Source organism: Eulemur rufifrons, chromosome 3, assembly GCF_041146395.1.
Source record: "Eulemur rufifrons isolate Redbay chromosome 3, OSU_ERuf_1, whole genome shotgun sequence".
NCBI lineage: Eukaryota > Metazoa > Chordata > Mammalia > Primates > Lemuridae > Eulemur > Eulemur rufifrons.
In genome coordinates, this window is record NC_090985.1 from 77,397,210 (window position 1) to 77,417,594 (window position 20,385).

Consider the following 20,385-nt stretch of genomic DNA (forward strand, 5'->3'; position numbering starts at 1 on the left):
TTATTTAGTTGTTTTTATATGCATGGTGGCTGTGTGTGTGTGTGTTTCCAATCAAGCATTTAGACACAGGTCTTCTATTGTGTGACACAACTACCAGAGATCTGGAAATACCTTTTATGCTAAATATACCTATACAGAGAACGCGTACTTCCGCTTTGAAATTCTAGAAAACTGTCACCAAAAAAATTGTCCGATAGATATTCACCAAGGAAATGACAAAATTCCAAAAAAGTAAACCAAATATCAGTAGCTGATAGAAATTAAAGTAGCTGTTGGCACATAGTCTGACCTTATAAAAATAAACTTATCAGAAAAAGAAATCTGGAAAATTTACCAAAAGTGGACTTTAATTCTTCACTAGTTTCTTGTTTACAGTGATATAACTGGAATTTTCTAGATATGACAAAATGATAGTATTGGATACAGACAAGGTAATGTAGTTTTTTTATATAAAAGATCCAATTATACTAATATTCAAAGTCTGATAGGAAAAGGGAAGAAGAAAAAAACATTTTATTATTTAAATACTGAACAATTTAAACTTAGATTAAATTTTAAAGCATAAATCTCTAAAACTGACATCTAAAAATTCAGTGAAAATTCATGAATAAGAAATAAGCTTGCTCTTTCTTTTCTTCCTTAAAAGAGCCTAACTTTCTCACTCTCTAACAACAGATGCGGTATATTGCTGCTCTAAGAAATCGTCCTCTGTCTAATGGATTTCTAAACTGAGATCCCTTGCTCTTTTCCCTGCTTATGTCTTTACCTTTTTAAAATATCATATACACAAATTATTTGAGAGAATAAAGCAGAAGGTTTTACTGTGGTAGTATTTACAGATTTAGATAGATTTCAAGAGGCTATGAAAAGTAAGTACTTACGTCTCCTTTATTAAACAAATTGAAGCGTTCCACATTGATGTATCCTAGAAGAAGTTGGGTCTATGAAGCTGCTAAAATGATTTTTATAGTGACATTGAGTCATGAGCCAAATGGTGACTGGATAACATGCTAATTTTACTCCTGTAAATGGGACACATGAAATGAGACACACAGACTTGGAAGAAAGAATGGAGAGAATGCCATCAGCATGCACGAGAGACTTCTCTCTAACATGAATGGTATGATTTCTTTTAAGTTTAAAAAGCAAGAAAGAAAGAGAAAGAAAATTCTTCCTGTCCCACTGTTACAGATACAATTATGTAACTTCTCAACTGTTACTTTATGCAATCATGGGATGTATGTTAAAAGCCCTTGAGTAGTTTACTATATGTTTAGTGCTTGGTCTATGTTAGTGTTTCTGAATTGTTTTGGTCTCAGATATCCATTACATTCTCAAAAGTTATGAAGAACCTCGGTGAGCTCTCGTTCACGTGGGATAAATCTACCAATATTTACCATATGAGAAATTAAAAAATTGAAAAAAATTAAATATTTATTAATTCACTTAATAATAAACCCATTGCATATTTACATAAAAGTTTTTAATGAAAATGAAATATCTTTTCCAAAGTGAAAAAAAAAAATAGTGACAGGAATGGCATTGTTTTACATTTGCAACTCTCGGGCTTAATTTTGCAAATGTCTGGCTTAATAAAAGACATCTGGTTCCTCATATTTGCTTCTGCATTCAATCTGTCTCAATATGTTGTTTTAGTTGAAGTGTATGAAGAAAATCTGGCCTCACACAGATTTTTTTTTTTTTTAAGTTGGAAAAGTGAGGGGAATTTTAATTGCTTTTTCGGAGAATGGTGGATTTTTTTCAATGTGGAGCCTAAAACCTATCAATATGTTTTCTGTACTCTTGTTTTATTTAAATCCTCTCGTCTTCTTGCACTTTGAAAGTGTCTTTTGCCTATGCATATAGTTTTTGAACTATCAGGCATTAGTCAATTGTAAAATATTTGTACACTGGGTTATGTAAATTTTCCAAATGGGGGCATATTGTATTATACCACATCACATTTGTCAGCAACACTATCTCATCAGAAAAGTCTTTAAGACTTGGGAAACTGACAAATTCAAAGGGGCAGATAAGTTTTTAAAAATTACAATTTTTGTTTGAAAGCTCCAATTGGGCAAGAGAAACTGTTGGATTTTGCTTCCCTAGAAATGACAAGCTCACTTTGTTCATTTTCAAGAAAATCTTTGCCAGATGTCCAAATTTGAATAACCACAGTTTGCCCATCGATTGCTCTTTCAAATAAAAATGGTGATCCATGAAAAAAGTGCCTGGTTCAGCTCTCAACCCACACAGTTGCACAAGTGCCCTACGTGAGACAATCGTGTTTTGTTACACACCAGAAGTGCTATGGAGATTTCCCATTTCATCACACAAAATATTAAAAAGATATTTACTCAAGGGTTGAGATTCAACAAAATTAGTATTTTTTTTTTTTTACTGTTTAATCAAGTACATTTTTATGCAAATCTGGCATTTAAAAATAACAAGTGTGTGGTGGCGAAGGATACATGGATTATTAGGAGAGTTAGGTGCCCCAGACTTGCTGAGTGCAAAGGTGATAGTGATTTTCCCCACCATGCTTTTGCACTAATTAGCGCAAATGTCAGCCTCTTCTTTTTTTGATATGGGATCATTTTCATACTGTTTTTGTAAATTCATAACTTGTTCAATTGTATCCTTACTTAATTTCTTCTCTGAAACTTCCTTTAGTCCAGGCTCAAAAACTTTTTCCCCCCACAATTTTAAAATGAGAAATATTAGCCTGCAAATGTTAATAAAGCCAGAAGCACTATCTTTCTTTAAGAAATATTTTCACCGTCTACTTGGGCAACAAGTGACCTCAAAGCTACTCATAAATCCCTTTCCTCATTTCTGGTTTACCCCTTGACCATTCCTAATAACAGCAATTTCTTTCTTTCTTTCTTTTTTTTTCTATGCTCCTTAAATTTTATTTACATCTTGTTTTCTCAATTCTCCATAGAAAATCTTCCCTAACAACTTCATAACGAAGGTCATCTGACATAAAATTCTTCAGCTCCTCTTTCTTTATCCTCATCTCTTTTTTCAAGAGTCCTTTTGTCCAACATTAATACCTGACTGGTGTTCTTGATTCTATCTTTTCTCCCATTATTATTCTTTCAATTCTGCCTGGTGCTGCTGGAGTCTGTTCTTTGCTCCAGCTTCTTCCCTGTTATAAAATTTTTCCTCTTTTAACTCCACATGTTCTTTAAAACACTCATATCTTTGTCTTTCATTTACCCCCAAACTTATAGGGAAAAAAGGCGGGTGCTAATTTTTCCTGCTTCTTCTTTATTTTAAATCATTTTATTTTAAATTTTCTTTGTAATTTGACTTACAAATCTATCAGTTTATTCGGATTGTTTTCTCAAACAAAAATCACTACAGATTAATCACCAAGTTCAATAGCCTTTTCACTATAGTCATCTATATCAAATTGCATACAGCATTGTGATTTTTTCTCCTTGAGATGTTCCTCTACCTTGGCTACGACAGTTACTGTGCTCTTTTGGTTCCCACATAATCTTGTACTTCTTACTCTTTCCCGCACTTCTTAAAAAAAAATCTTTATTCTCTTTATTGTTCTTCATGCTCTGTTGGTAATCCCATTTACCCTAATAATCCTAACTACCACCTATAAATTAATGACACTCAAGTCTATAATTTTGGGACTTGATATTTTTCTGAAGATTTACTAGAGATTTTTTACTGGCTATCGAGTATTCTACCATGGATGTCTTTAAAATATCAAATTTAGTATATTCAAAATGGAATCTCTTGCTCTCTGCATCTTCGCCTCTGCTTCCAAATCTATTCATTCTCTCCATTATTTTGTTTATATTACCACTATTTTCTCAGGGACCTATGATAGAAATCTCAGAATTGTCCTCAGTTACTCCCTCTCATTAATTCCCACATCCAATCATTTCTCAAACCTCAGTATTTAATTCCATATCCATCTGGTGTTTCTGAAATATTCTTCATTTCCATTTTTCTGGCCACTACCTTCATTATCTCTTTCTGAACTATTGCAATTGTAGGCTAACTACTCACATTTATCTAAACCTATTCATCTCCAATTCACCCTTTATACTGTCACCAGAATTAACTTTATAAAATATAAATAGTATTCAGAAATCTTCAGTGGCTCTTGGGAACCTACAAAACATGGTTCAAAAAAATTTTTTTTTTTTGCATGGCTCCTAAGAGTTTGGAGCCAACCTACTTAGTAGCCTCTTTTCCCACAATATGGCTCCTATGCATACTAAGGTCAGTTACAGAGGCACATGTAATATCCTTGATGTGTTCCTGTTGGTTTTCTCATGCTGTTTTCTCAACCTAGACTGTCCTTCTCTCCAACTAATACAACAAAAATCCTTCTCATCTTTCAAGTCTACCTTGTAAGTTACACTTCCTTTCAGATAGGATAAATAACTTCATTATAATGTTTATTTAATTTCATATTATGCAGGAATTAATTATTTTCATGTTGATCTCTCTTTTTCTTGAGATCTGGGTCTTTAATTTTTGAATTCCTCACAATGCTTGGCAAAGAATTTTGTATGTTATTCTTCGAACCACAAGAAGTATTTTGTAGATTGTTCTTGATCATCTTACTCAAGATCCTTATTGGTTAAATAACTTTGTCATGGTTATACAGTTATCCATAGTAAAACTATGCGAAGAAAGTGGGTTTCCCTATTCTTACTTAGTTCATATTTCTGTCCAGTAAAAGACATCTTATCAATTTAAGGAGACAAACTGTCATCATTTCCTCCAGTACATTTTCTCTTCTTTATATTCCCAATTATAACAGAGAATTAAAAAAAATAACAGCAGCAACAGAAAGCATTCTAGAATTCCTAGTAATCTATCCTATTTTCACGTTATTGATGGCTTCCTCTTTTAAGTTTTTTTAATCAAATATATATGACTAAAGTATAACAAATTAATGCATGAAATAATTTGTTCTGTCCTCTTGTTGAGGCTTTTTACATCATTTATTTAGTATTTCAAAGAGTTTATAAATCGTTTATGAGCTAATCTTTGCAACACCCCTGCTGAGACAGTCAATTATCTGAAGAAGTACTCCTGGTTGGCAAGTGACAAGTAATATTACTTGCACATTACAAATGAAGAAACTAAACAAGAGAAAGATTCATTAACTTGGCCAATGTCTTACACAGTCAGTGGCAATACTGAGATCAGAATGGCGATCAGGGTTTATTCACATCAAAATCACAAGAGCATTACGAGCCTGGGGCTGGTAGCATTCTTTGTTACATAATATTTTTTGCATTCTTTGTCTTGTCTTCTCCTTTGCTGGCTTTGTATGAGTCCGAGGTGGAAAAATATTTTAAAAATCATACCCTCTCATTAAACTATGATTTTTTCCCCTATGTTAAATACTTAGATTTGCAAAGGATGTTAGAACACTGACACATTTCTTCTCAAAATAACTCACATTAACTTTTCCATCTTTAAAATCACAACAATGGATCCAGTCAACCTCAGTAATATTTTCTAGTCTGTTCCAAGGCATAACAATGACCATAAGAATAACAAAACAGCTATGGTTTACTAGTACTTGACGAATAATAACAAGAACAAAAATATCAAGTATGTCCAGATATGATCCTAAGTATATGTGGATTATAGAACTTAAATTTCTTAACTCTATCAAAATGGTATTCTCATTATTTCAGTTTTAAGGATGAAATAATAAAGGTTTAGAAACCTTACATCATGAAACTAATAGGTGATTTAACTACTTAAACAAGTAACCATTTTTCAGCATTTGTTTTTTCAACATACTAAACTCAACTTCATATTCTGTTAACAGTTTGCCATCAACATTTCTTTTTAAATACGTAAGCAGTTCACCTTCTGTCTTGAGACCTTACCTCATAGGGTGAGAGTCTATTAACATCTCTGGCTTTTTAGTATTATCATCTGATACACAGAATATTAACTTACATCACAGTCTCTTTCTTGAGTTCTACATCTGTTCTACAAACATTTCCTATTTCAACTCCCACATATCTGGACTAATTATAGCTTTGTGATAGTAAAAGCACATTCTCCAGGGACTATGAGTTTGAGAAGGACCTACAAAAATATTTGACACCTAAAAAAAGATTCCAAAATATGAAAAAAATGCAAAATTGAGATTAAAGATATGTTTAATAAATATTATCAACACTAATATTGCAATTCCTCAAATACAATTTCACTTGGCTCTCATATAGTTAATTACATATAGATTATATTGACTATGTGATTTGGGCACATTTTAATATATTTGATAATATGTAGTGTGGAACTTCCAAAATTGCAATTGTTTAGGACTAACAAAGGCTTAAAATTGCCCCTGCCCACAGTGAACTAGAAGTGACTTTGATAGGCAGATTGAGGCAGAGACGCTAGCCCCTGAGAATAAGAGAGCAGGGGTGCAGTGTAGAGGGCTGTCTGGTGGAAGTAGAGAGCCAAGAATTAGTGATTTCTTGAGTGGGAAGCATGAAGGTAGAAGACCCTAGAATGAGAATCTTGGAATTGCTTTTAGATTTCTAACTTGGCTAAATGAGAGGACGGTGCTATTTGGTGAATGCAAAGGAAGAGCAAATTCTTCTTTGCGTGGAAAGTCTAAGAAAGGCACTTTAACACATCACAATAAGACATTTAAATTAAATTCGGTGATCTTTTCCTTTCTGAATGAGTGAAAATGAACTAATTAAAAACACACATTTATACACATGTTAACATCTGCTCTTCTGCAAGCAAGTATTTTCTGTACTGTGTCTAAATAGCTATTCCCATTGAGATGGTGCTTAAACACTCCAATAAGCCTCTTTTCAGCCAAAAAGAAAAACAGTAGCTATGACTATGTTTCAACATATTTTAAATATATGCATAATCATTGCCAATTTATCCTCTTTGCAGATGCTAGTTTCCTATTTAGTATTTATTATCTCCCTTAACTACTGATAATGTCATGGCTCAATATTATAATCGATGCTTTTCATTTTTATTATATGTCTCAATGTTAGAATTTTTGTGAATCTTTTCACTAATGGAATGCTCTTCAGTACAACATTCAATATTCATCTTCTCTCCCATTATTACATTTTATTTAAATATTTTCTATATGTTTGCTTTAAATAGGATTTTCAGATCTTTCAGGCTTTTTTAAGTCAGTAGAATAGGTTCCAGAGAGAAGGGAGAATGCTGAAGAACAGAAATATGAATCAAACAAATTTAAATGTGATTAAGAAAGTATTAATTTGGCCATTGAGAAATATATATCCATATATATAATATATAGTGGATATAAAAATCAATGAGATAATCCACTGAACAAATATTTTAAAATATGAATGAAAAGATGTGGTAAAATCACTATATTAATAAAATAGGAAAATCTTTATAACACAAGATGATAAACAATAAGTGCATTTATTTTGGCCAAGAGACAAGTTATTATCTAGAAAATCAGGACATTTTGTGTATTATCAAAATTAGTATCAATATTGAGCAGCTCTACTATTGATTCTGTTATCGGTACTAGAAATTATCATTATGATTATTCCATTACCAGGAACATTCAAGAAACTATTTAAAACGCTAAATTTTAGTTTTAACAAATACAAAACAACCTATCCAATGAAGACATTGCAATGAGCTGAGAAATTAAAAGATCTCAAAATCTTTTATTTGACTGCAATATAAACTACTTCAAATTTCTATTTTTCTGGTTTCCCCTCCAAATTTCAGAAAAGGGTTTTATGTACAGTGTAGGCTACAAAGTAAATACTTAAAAAATAAAAATTCTTGAATTCATTACATTGTGGTACAAATTAAAATTTCTTTGGTACTTACATAACTAGAATATTTTTATTTCAGCATTATGAATTAGAATTAGTAATATCTGTATCTAATTCCCATAATATTTTGTGTTAACCAAACTCATTTTATGGATAATTAGAAGACCTGGTGCTTATATCTTACCTTCTAGGCTTTCATTAATGCATGTCACTTCTTAATTCACACCAACTTTTAATATTTTTTTCATACAATCGAAGACTGTATAAACACATCGAATAAGCACTGTTCAAATGACTTAGAATAAAACAGGTTTCAGATAAGAAATTAGAGCCATGCTTGGTTATACTTCCATCTAAGCGCTTCATCTGAAGCCAGATGTTCAACCTGGCTGCATGTACAAATCGCCGAGGGTGACTTAAACTTACTATGGCTGGCCCCACTATCAAATCTGATTTTAGTCTACATGGTAGGAATAATATTTGAATTGACAGCTTTGTTGCATTGGTTTCAAAGGCAGCACACTAGTTAGCAATATTTGATGTACATACATACACACAAAATTCCCAGTGCTTTTAAAAATTGCAGGACAAGATTAATCATAATTATGGAGTTTAAGTGCCATTTATTAGCTTATTAAAGTGCAAATGAGCAAGGAAAAAGTAAAGACAAGTCTTTTTATTTATTAAAATATAAATCTTATGGAAAGCTTTAGGAAATTAACATGAAATGGTAAAACACAAAAATCTTACTGCTTTGTTTACTCCCTAGTCTGTGACAATGCAAACAACAGAAGTTTCCATGGAATTTAAATTAAGAGATGTTACATTGTATTAGGTCTAGTCAAACACTGACTAACCTGCCATTAATTTTTTCAAACAAATTAAATTTCTGTTTTCTCTCTCCCCAGCTCCATTTAAGGTATGCCAACTCTATTCCCCACCTTGTCGTCCCCAGCTCTTATCTCCTAAATGTGTTTCTGTTCTTATTGTTAGACAGTAGTTCAACTGTAAAAGACTATAAATGCTGGCAGAGTCATTTAAAGAAGGAAGAAAAATGCTCTTACAAATTTTTAACATAGTAATAGCATTTTAAAAGTGAGTTACAAAAAAGCAAAAATTAAAATATTTGTTATAACTAATGTTTGCAGGTAATTCTATCGTTATCATCCTTCTTAAAGAAACAAGATGGATGAGCCATGGAGGGAATGCGGTGCTGAGGGTAATGAGAATAAGCAGCTATTGCAATCTATTCTATGCCACATTCAGTCAATTCAGTGTTCGGGATTTGAGTGTCGTAATTATTACAATACTTGTTTGCCATTTGATGCTGAATTTCAAATGCCTTCAAATATTTCTCTGGACTTCAAAAATCTCTCCGGACTTCAGTTTTCATGCCCCCAAAATGTGGGTTCCCAGACTAAAGAAATATTTCAAACCTTTTCTAGGTCTAAAAATCACTGATCTTAGTTAAGGCTGTGTGCCCTTTGTAAAGGCCAAGTTTTCACAGAAGATAACATTCTTCTGAAAAGCCTTTGAAGTAAGGAAAAGCTATATTTAGAAAGTCCATTTCAGTGTCCCTGGGCGTTCTCAATTCTCGCTGCTATTTATAACCAGGGGTAGGCCAATAGGACAACGGATTTGCTTTAACTAATGAGTGCCCAGGTTTCTGAGCATTAAAGAGAGTTTTTCATTATTCTAAATGTTGATTTAAGAAATTGTTGAAAGCAAGATTTTTTTGAATTTATTAACCGAATCGCCCAGCTGTTTACATGACCTGACATGTAACATGATTTAAAGGTTGCATTTCTGTTTGGGTATGTAGTTGTAACACTACTGTTTTATCATAGACCTTTTACAGAATAAACATGTTCAACTGTTTTGAGTTTCTGAGTATGAGTGTTCCTTGTGGTTTGTTTTTAGTATAAATTTCATGTCAATTTATTCCAATTTGAATGCAGATAGATATTTATAAAATCTCCAAGAACATTTTTTCATTCTTATGAACTTTGTTGATTTTCATACAGAGCATTTCATTGATTTCACAGACATTTGACAGAGTAAAAATCAAAAGAAAATAAAAACATCATTAAGAAAAAAACTCCAAAACCTCAAGTAGAAAATGAGATATTGTCTGAATTATACAATGTTAGTAAGAGAGATCAGGACAAATAAACTAGAAGCCGATTACCATTGTAAACAGTTTTATCTATACTAGCTGCCCAAAGAAAGATGATCTGACTCAAGGATCTTTTGCCTTTTGTCCATAATTTTTTAAACAATGTCAAACTTACAGAAGTTTGAAATTACTGTAAAAAGATCTTGTTCCTCAAGCCATTTGAGAGTAAGTTGCCAACACAATGCATTGTCAACTCCAAATACTTTAGGTTTCCCTAAAACTACACATCCAAATATAACCATGAAAATAAGAAAATTAATACTGACACATTACTACAATACTATCTAATCTTCAATTTTTTTCCAAGTTTTGTAAATTATCTCAATAATGCCCTTCATAACAAAAAGATTATTCTAGAATCACATGCTATATTTTGTTCTGTCTCTTAGTTTCTTTTATCTGGAAATTTTTCTTAGCCTTCCCTTGAATTTCATGGCCTTGAAATTTTAAAGATTATAAGACCAGTTATTTTGTAGGATTTAGCTGTTTGTGTTTGTCTAATGATTAAATTCAGAATATGTGTTCTTTGGCAGGAATATCACAGTAGTGAAGCTCTTTTCTTCTCACCGCATCCTATCAACAGACAATTTTGGCAAACTTTTCATTTGTGGGATACTAATTTTATTCATTTGATTAAGAAGTGCTACCCAGTCTTCTCCTGTGAAGTTATGTTTCTTCTTCATCATTAATAAGTTTTGTGGTGAGATAATTTGTCCTCATCAAACTTATAATTTATTCCACTTATTTATATCAATGTGGACTCATAGGCCACTGCCACTATTTTATTAACTAAAGTATAATCTGTTTCTATCATTATTTATTTTGAGGCTCAGATTGTTCAAAATTTGCACAGCGGAAACCCCTTCAATTTGGCTGTTATATCCTTTGACATTCCCCCATCATTCTTTAATATATTTCTTACTTCTTCGAACAATTATATGCTTCAGGGTCATTTTATACTTTCCCTGCTCAAGCTCTAGAATCAGCCATATCTTCGAAGTGCTCTGGCTCCTCTGATTGTGAATTATATTTAGAAATCAAGATATGGACACTAAGTGTGCTCATTGCTATCAGGAAGTAGCTTCCCCAGGCCTTCTGCAATAGACAGAACTATGGGATTTATGTTTATATAGACATACACACATATGTGTAAAATGCATGTTCATATACATTTATAGTCATACACATGTACACAGTACATCTATGTTTGTTTCAATATTTGTCTATATATATAGAAAATCATGCATTCACTTTAATATCTCCTGCTTTTATCCAACACCAGAGTTCATTCTAGTTTTTGCCTTTTTCCTACTTAAACTCCCAACTCAGATAATAAGAAACACTAATTATCATTATCTTTAATATCCTTACTTTATTGGATCAATCTCCCTGTATATAGACATACTCTTTTTGCTGCCACCCTTCCATCCCATATCATGTTCCCGCACCTTCCATAGACTATGACTATTTGTGCTAAGTGATTGCTGTGGCCACTTCCCCATGTGAATACTCTTCTCACTCCAGTAACACTTCAACACCCTATTTCAGGCTCCTCTGTGCAGACACCCTCTTTCCCCTTCTTGGGCTCTGACCGTCAATGCCAAACCACTGTGGTCCCTTGCATGCCCATCCTCCACTTGCTGACAAAGGCTTTCTTGACCTGATCTAATGGCTTTTGGACTAAATTATCCAACAAGGGAAGGGAAAGGAAGAGAAAGAGGAAATGGAAGTGGAAAGAGAAAAATATCTTTTATTTTTCTAAACAATATTTAAAGAGGGTATTTATTTAGGAAGTCAAAGACATTATGAAGTGTCAGCTGAAGAGGTGAACCTATACTACGTATTCTTTATACATCTACATATATCCTCTATATCTTTATATATATGAAACACATGTATACATAATTTTATAGCAACAAAAATATATGTAACAAAATTTATGATATTTACCTAAATATTTTAATACCCTGCAACTTAAAAAATATATAGTGCAATTTGGCTGTTCACTATCAGTTCATTTTTATAAAAGAGTGCTTGGGATATTGTCCATAGTGGCCCTTATTAGATCCCTTTCCTCTTTTGTCATTTAGGTTTTACATCATCTGTTGATCCTCAATTGCATACCATTGGTGCTTTGCACCAGCCAATGTTTAGTCTCTCTTATATCTATACAATATATCACATTGGTGTCTCTCAAAGAGTTGCCTAAAAACCATTTGCAACAGAATCACCCGAGGTACTTGCCAATAGGCAGATCCCTTGGCTTTGTGCTGATTTCCTGTTCAGAATTTCTGTGGGTAGTAATGGGTATCTGGAACTCACCGCAGGTGATTCTTATGCATTAAATATTGAAACCTTGGTGTAACTCACATGTGTACAATTCCTCAAAGTTCACTGTTTAAAACACATAGGTTCCACAAACTATAATTCTTTTATTTTAGCCCTATCGGTTTATATTTGTTATTTAATAAACCTGCAAATTGCTAGATGTGTGAATAGCCTCCAAACTAAAATGTATCTGTCTTTTGCAAAATCTCTTCTATGAAATGCCTCTAAAAAGTGAAATATAAATGATTTCTGAGATCTTGCTTGGAGGAATCTTACAGATCTTCCAGGCTTTAGAGAATAGCAAGTGCAAAGATACTGATGCTGGAAAAGCTTTTTAGGGAAAGAAAAATCCTGGAGGTGAACGAGTGATGGGGAATAGTGGTAAAGGAGTTTGGAGAGTAAGGCAGGAGACAGTAAAAAGCAGTTTAATTTTTATTCTAAGAGCAATGGGAACCAGAGTTTTGCACAATGACGTTAACTGGTTTAAGTTTCTTGGGAAGATTATTCTGGCTGTTGTGCTGGTTACAAACTACAAGGATTGGGCAAGAGAGGAAGGAGGGAGATCCTGTGCTGCATTTGGTGAGGAAAGCAATGATGGCGTGGAGTAGCGTGAAGATGGTGAGAGGTAGAGGGATTCAGTATAGACTTTGACGTTATAGCTGGCAAGAATTTCTGACAGATTAGATCTGGGAATTGTGGGAAAGTGAGAGTTTAAGTATGAATCCAAAGTTTTTGGCCTGAGCAAATGGGTGAGTTTTAGAGCTAGGAAAATCCTGGAGTGAAAGTGATGGATAAAAGTAAAATATTTAGTTTAATCTGATAACTTTGAAAGGTCTATAATGCATAGAGTGGAGCTATTTAGTGGGAAACTGGAGTTATGAGTCTGGAGTTTGGGTGAGTGGTCAGGGCTAGAAGTATGAATTTGGGAGTCAGTCATCTGCCTATTGAAGCAATGGGACTGGAATAAAACTCACAAGTAGTGAGTGTAGACAGAAAACTGAAGAGGGCCAGGAATGAGCTTTAGAGTACTCTAACATTAGACATTGAGGGATGGAGGCATCACTACAGGAGACCAGGAAGGAATGTCAAGTGATAAAGGAAGAAAATACGAGAGCATGGTGTCCTAAAAACCAATGAAACAAAGCATTGTTGTTGGACATTACAAAAGCTCATTTGCCAAAGTTCCTTGTATTAATGATAACCTAAAATTTGATATTCTAAAAACAACTTTAGTAAACACAAAAGAGAATAATTTTCTATCATAAGTGATTGATTATAGTGTCATGGGGAATGTAAACATTGTGAAAAGAGAATTAAGAATTTAGGTAGTATACCATATTATATAAAAATGTCCCTTTAAGAAACAAGTACACAATGCTTAGACATAGAAGTATGATTACAGGTTAATATCAAATTCAGGGGGAGAAAAGGGAAAATATCTGATTCTTTGTATATTTTTAATAGATTTCAAAACCTTTATAGGTTTGAAACTTGTCATATTTGAAACAAAATTTTATAAATGATCAAAACAATTTAAGAATCAAATAAAGCTTACATATAAAATGACTTACGTGAACTCACATAGTTCGTTTTTATGGGTAAAGTCTAGGACTCAGGTTTTCTGATTACTAAGTATTATTTTTTACTGTAATACACTGTCTTAAACATCTTTCAATCATCTATAAGATGCCTGAAAGAAAGGGCTTGTCAGTGATATCTTAAATGTTTTACAGAATTCTAAGTAATTAAAGTTAGGAGAAATAAATCTCATGAGGATTAAATTACAGGAAGAGCTTTTAAGAGGGGAGAAATGTAAGAGATGCATTTTCCATGAACTCATATGAAATTTTAGGAGAAAACAATCAGAACTGTACCCATAAACTATTATATTAGCTTAATGAAATAAAGACAACCATTATAGCCTAATAGATAATTTTGAATATGAATTTCTGAATATGAAGACTGATACAGATTAACATCCAATTATAATAAAGTAAAGACAAGATAAGGCAAAAAACCAAGAGCTTCTTCATCCAATCACAACATATCAGGAAAAAGGAGACCTCTTGACACTTTGGTACGTGCCATTTTAGGACAATGAACCTTACTCCAAGTGAATATTTACTTGAAGAAGTAGTTTAGGTATAATATAAACATGATTTAAGAAATTCATGAGTAGCAATGTTGGATTATTTTTTAAAAAATTAGAACTGACTGGATTAAGTAACTTTTATTTTTCATGATAGAATAATTGTTATCAAACAATCTCACTATGCTACTGTCAAAGACAAAATCCTGAGACTGCATAGCTCGATAGTCTAACAATCTAGAGCTGTGGAGTCTATCCATTAGCCACATGTGGCTATGGTGCACTTAAAATGTGGGCTAGTGTGACTTAGAGACTGAAATTTAAATTTTATTGAATTTTATTTAATTTGCATCTAAATATTTTTTAAAAAGCATGTGTCTAATGGCTACAATGTTAGCACTGAGAACATTCCCATTATCACAGAAAGTTCTGTGAAATAGAGCTGACCTATAACATTTTAAAAACTTCTACATTTACTCCTCTTTGCTGAGAAAAATCACTCTTATTAAAAAGTAATCTTAGCAAGATGGTAGCTATAAGCTCAAGATACAAAAAACTATTGCGTTTCTATAAACCAGCCATCAAAGAGAGAACTTAAGAGTCATTTAAAATAGGAAAAAAGTTACCTACAAATAAACATAAATAAAAATATGCAAGACATTTATGGAGAAAACTATATTGAAAGATATTAAAGAAGTCTTAAATAAATGGAGGGATACACCTTGTTTATGGATGGAAAGACTCACCATAATGATATAAATGCTCCTCAACTTCATTTACATATTATATATAATTTCAATCAAAATACTTAACAGAGGTTTTTATGGAACTGCTAATTCTGGATGTATATGAACAGGCAAATGGTCAAGAATAGCTTAGACATTCTTAGAGAATGTTAATGTAGAAGGATTTGCTCATCAGATATGAAAGTCATTATAAAGCTTTATTACTTAAGACAGAATGGTATTATTTCAGGGTAGTCAAACAGACTCAGGGAACAAAATAAAGAGCTCAGAAATTGACCATAACATATTTGGAAATCTGGTAAATCACAGAGAAGTCACTGCAGATTACGGAGATAAAGATGGATTATTTAATAAATGGTCCTGAAAAACGTAATTATTCACAAGGAAAAAGAGAAATTGGATCACACATGCAAATCAGTTATAAAAGGATTAATGGTTTGAATAGAAAATAAATAAAAATACACTAGAACTTCTAGAAGAAAATTTACAATGATATCTAATGATATCAAACTAGGAAAGGGGATTTTAAATAAGACAAAAAAGCACTAACATAAAAGACAAATTTGATTTCATTAAAATTAGGATATGCTATTTATCATAAGAGACTAGTAAAAAAAATGAGAAGACAAGCAAAACCTGGGAAAAGTTATTTGTATTATATACAGCTGATATAGGACTATTAATTTGATTATATTTAAAAAACATTGAGAAATAAATATGAAAAAGAGGAAGAGAAAAATGAACAAAAGATGTTTTCTGTAATTTCTCAGGATAGGAAACATAGGGACTATTAAAAAAATGAAAAGATTTTCAGTCCATGGTAATGAGAGAAACACAAATAAAAACTATTATGGGCTTAACTGTGTCCCCCCCGCCCCCCAAATCCACATGTTAAAGCATCAGCACCCAATGTGACTGGAGATAGGACCTTTAAAGAGGTAACTTATGTTAAATAAGGTCATAAGTGTGGGGCCCTAATTCAATGTGACTGGAGTTCCTATAAGAAGAAGAGACACCAGGGATGCGTGCACACAGAGAAAGGACCATGACAGGACACTAGGAAGGCAGCCGTCTGAAAGTCAAGGACAGTGTCCTCAGGAGAAACTAAATCAGCTAACACCTACCTTGACTTCTAGCCTCCAAAACTGTGTAAAAATAAATTTCTGTTGTTTAAACCGCAAAGCCTGTGGTATTTTGTTATGGTGGCCCTAGCAAACCAACACAAAGAAAAACTGAAATTTTTATACCAACTGGATTGGTCAATCTAACTAGAAAGGCTGTAGAGAAATAGGACTGCAACTTAATTCATTACCATTGGAAAACATTTTGTCATTATCTTCTAAAGATTAATATTCAAATTACCAATGATCTAGCAATTCTACTCTTAGTTACATATGTTGCGATAAATCTTGCACATGTGTACCACGAGACATTAAAATAAATGTTCAGGTAGTACTATTCCCAACAGATCCAAAATAACTCAAATATTACCAACAGGATAATAAATAAATTTTTATGTTTATATAACATGATATCATATAGTGATAAAAATGAACAAGCACTAGCTAAAACAAAATGGATAAACCTTAGAAGCCCAATGTTGAGTAAAAAAAAGCAAGCACAGAAGATTATATAAAGCATGCCAATTTTATAAGACTCAAAAACAAGCAAAGTCATATGTATAGTAAAAAAAAAAAAATACATAAATCTTAAGTGAATGTTGAATGCAAAACCAAGTGCAGAGTTACTTTTTTGGAGACAGCACAAAGGCAGAACCAGGGGAGAGTACAAAGAAAGATTCGGCAGTGTTGACTCTAGTTCCTAGTTTTGGTGGTGTGTTTGCAGGAGTTTATTTTATTATATTTCATAACTCATATAGATTTGCATATATTATTTTACATGTATCAAATATATATTAATATTTTTGAAGTAAAAATCTTCTAGATGGCAAAAATAGACATTAATTATGCAGATGAGGATTCATTCCAAAAAACATATATTTTTATTTATAAATCTTTTGTACTTAGAGACCTTTCAGCTATGAAATTCTTCCTTGTTCGTATGAGGACATTATGTTCCATAATGAAGTCTCCTACTTTGGGACAATTTTCTGTCTTTATTTAAGTGACACTATTCCTTTGGCTGTCTAGAAATTTTAAAAACAACTGATAGCTACATCTCCTGTTCCCAAGAGAATGCAGAAAAAGAACGGGGTGTGGGAGGCAATCTCATAGGTTATTGATAAAATACATACAAATACAAAAATGGTACACAGTTAATACCCCTTCTAGCAACTCAGAATTATTATTGTAAGCATATCTGAATATCACTGATAAAAAGAATAAAATAATCAAATATGCATAAATTTCCTCTTATTTTGAAATAAGTTCCAGGGTGCTATTTTAGATCATTAATTCACCTTTACATTTGCGAGTGTGTGTGTGTGTGTGTGTGTGTGTTTTGGTTTTGTGATAACTGGATTATGATAAATTTTACATTTCATTGTTTAATGAAATGGCTTTTGTTTTCCTTTGGGAATGCAGAAGATAGCAACAGCACAATACAGAAAAATAGCTGCTGCAGTACTATGACTGTACTACCCGTGGAAAAGTATAAATAACAATTTTAGCAGCTAGTAATTCTGAAATTGCCCTTAACTGTGTCATTATAAAAATGTTCTAGCAAATACATTTTGTGATGAGTATAGCTAATAATGATGTATTATATATTTCAAGATAGCTAGAAGAGAGAATTTTGAATTTTATCACCACAAAGAAGTGATAAATGTTTAGAGTGGTAGATATGCTAATTACCCTGATTTGTCAATGTATACATGCATTGACACGTTACATTGTACCCCATAAATATGTACAATTAGTATGTGTCTATTATAAATGTTTTCTAAAAAAACAAAAAATGTTCTGAAGCTTATCAGAACGATTTTCTACCCCTTCTCAAGACATTGAATAGTAAGTCTAATGAAGGTACTATGCCTAAATGTAAAAGATAATATGAAGATTATTAGAAATCAGTCTCAAAACTAAATAGTCAGCTACATCAGCAGTCTGAGATCCAGGCTTTCATGTCATGGATACTTCTCTCACAGACCTTGGCAAATATGGGATCTGTGTTGGTCTTAAAATTATCCTTAGAATCATGGGGGTTCATTCATTCATTCAACAAATTCTATTGCTCTGAGCATTCCATGTGCCAGTTACAGTGCTGGATCCTGAGACTACAGAATTTAACACAGAAGGCAATGCAGAGACAAATACCTTTACTGTCATATTAACTTTTCTTCATTTATTCATTCATCTGTCATTCAACATGTGTCTTCATTCTGAGTACCATTTAGGGATCAAGTGCTGTGCTAAACACTGAGTATATTGTAGATGAGAAGACTAGACCCTCATTTTGATGTTACTACTGTCTTTTGCTTGTCTTACCAAAAAATGGAATGTCCCTTGGCCTCAAGTTTAATCTCAGATTGCAATGTAAAGAAAATTGTCAATGGGATTCTGACATGCATAAATAAATGAAAACAGAGCCCCTCTTTCACATGCCCCATTTGCTTCCCCTCCAACTACCTATGTGTACTTATTTTGATTGTGCCAAGGCCAAGACCAGATGTGTTCCAACAAGAACCAAGCTGACTTCCTCAACCCACAAACTGGGGCTATACCTCACTTAGAAGACTTGATTCCATCATGGCCCTTAATTTTAATAAGCAACCAGAGAGTCATGGTGACAAACTATGAAAATGATTTGTCTTAAAAGAAAATATCAAAAGGGTTAATCTGTAGCTCCACATACCTAACCTCTTGGGATTAAACCACAGGCCTGGAGATCACTAAGTGTACTTAGTAACAATGAGCTAAAAATGGAAAAAGGCATCATGCTGTTATTGTATTCGTTTCCCTCCCAGGAATTGTCTTACAAATACCACAGCCTCTAAGGGAATTGTGAACAGCTTCCTAGTAGGGTAGATTATATTCCCATCTTTTTTCACATAGTCTTATATTCAGTTATCAGCATACATAATTTAAGTTGATTGAATGAGATTTAGTGTTCCTACCTGATTGGAAACCTTCTTGTCCTTAATTCATTGGCTATACTGGATTTCTTTTTTATTAGAGACGACGCTCAGATTTCTACCAGAAATTGCTTCTTTGGGGGAAACCAGGCCTTCTCAGAAAATCAGGAAACTGAAATAGAGATGGCAAGAGAAAGGGAAATTATCTGTATACATAGATTAAACTTTTAAAAGTTTTAAGTAAATGTTCAAGCATATGTCTTCTAAACAGTAAAATAACTTAAGAGCATTTCATGGTTTATAAGTTTGAAGTCTCACAAAGTAAACACAGGACCAGAGTACAGGTTGCATTTTGGCCTTCAAGCCAAGCAAAGACTTCAAAAAAGGCCCACTTACCCTTTATTAATTAAGGCACAAAGTGAGGGCAAAAAGGGCACATTTTCTAAGTCTTTTTCTTTAAAATTCACATTGGTTTCTCAGGCGTCACCTAGATTTTTCTTTAGTCTTCACTTAAGATCTTCAGGAAATTAATTTGACTAAACTTAATTATTCATAAACTAAACAAAGAGACTTGAAGGATATTTTACCAAGCTCCTTAATGTCTTTTCAAGCTTTGTCACTCACAAAAGTCTTTGAGTGTGTGTAGCTCTTTTTGTGATGGGGTGGCGGGGAGACAATCCATCTGTTGACTGCTAGTCAGTCATTTAGAAAGAAGGACGTTAGGGTAAAAAGAAGCAAATGAAGCAATGAAGTTCTGAGGTTATGATTTTAAAACAATAATAGCAGTTTTCTGAGTGACTAAGAGAGCAGTCTCCTCAAATTATAGACATATCTGTTGCAGACCATCTGTCCATAAATTCCATGTCAACATTAATGGAAAACAAGTGACACCATCTCTCCTTCCCTTAACTTCTTGGCCACTCTCATAGAAATTATTTCACTCGTTATGGTCCTGTTCTTTTCCATCTGTTTGAAAATATTAGGATATGGGAAGATGACACATATGAGCCATCCTTTGGAACCGGTACCAGTGATGGCCCTATAAGGAGGACCGAACTGTTAGACTAGAAATGGTTTAGGATTGTCTTTGGTTGAGTCCCCCAGAAGCAGGGCCTGAGATAAGACTGTGAACGCAAGTTGTTCCTGGGAGGTGATTTCAGGAAACTCAGGAGTAGAGTGGGAATTGAGAATAGAGGCATGGAAGAAAGCCA

General features: G+C 33.1%; 1 protein-coding gene across 3 annotated transcripts in view; it reads right to left on the reverse strand.

Annotated features, from left to right (window-relative positions):
- PKIA (cAMP-dependent protein kinase inhibitor alpha) overlaps positions 1-20,385 on the reverse strand; it is an 86,003-nt gene that overhangs the window by 10,865 nt on the left and 54,753 nt on the right. For 2 of the 3 annotated variants that reach the window (XM_069466333.1, XM_069466334.1), the window contains exon 2: positions 19,217-19,346. The exons of the other annotated variant lie outside the window; for it this stretch is intronic. The gene's annotated coding sequence lies outside the window, so the exon portion shown is untranslated. The remainder of the gene's footprint in view (positions 1-19,216; positions 19,347-20,385) is intronic. 3 annotated transcript variants of the gene reach the window in all.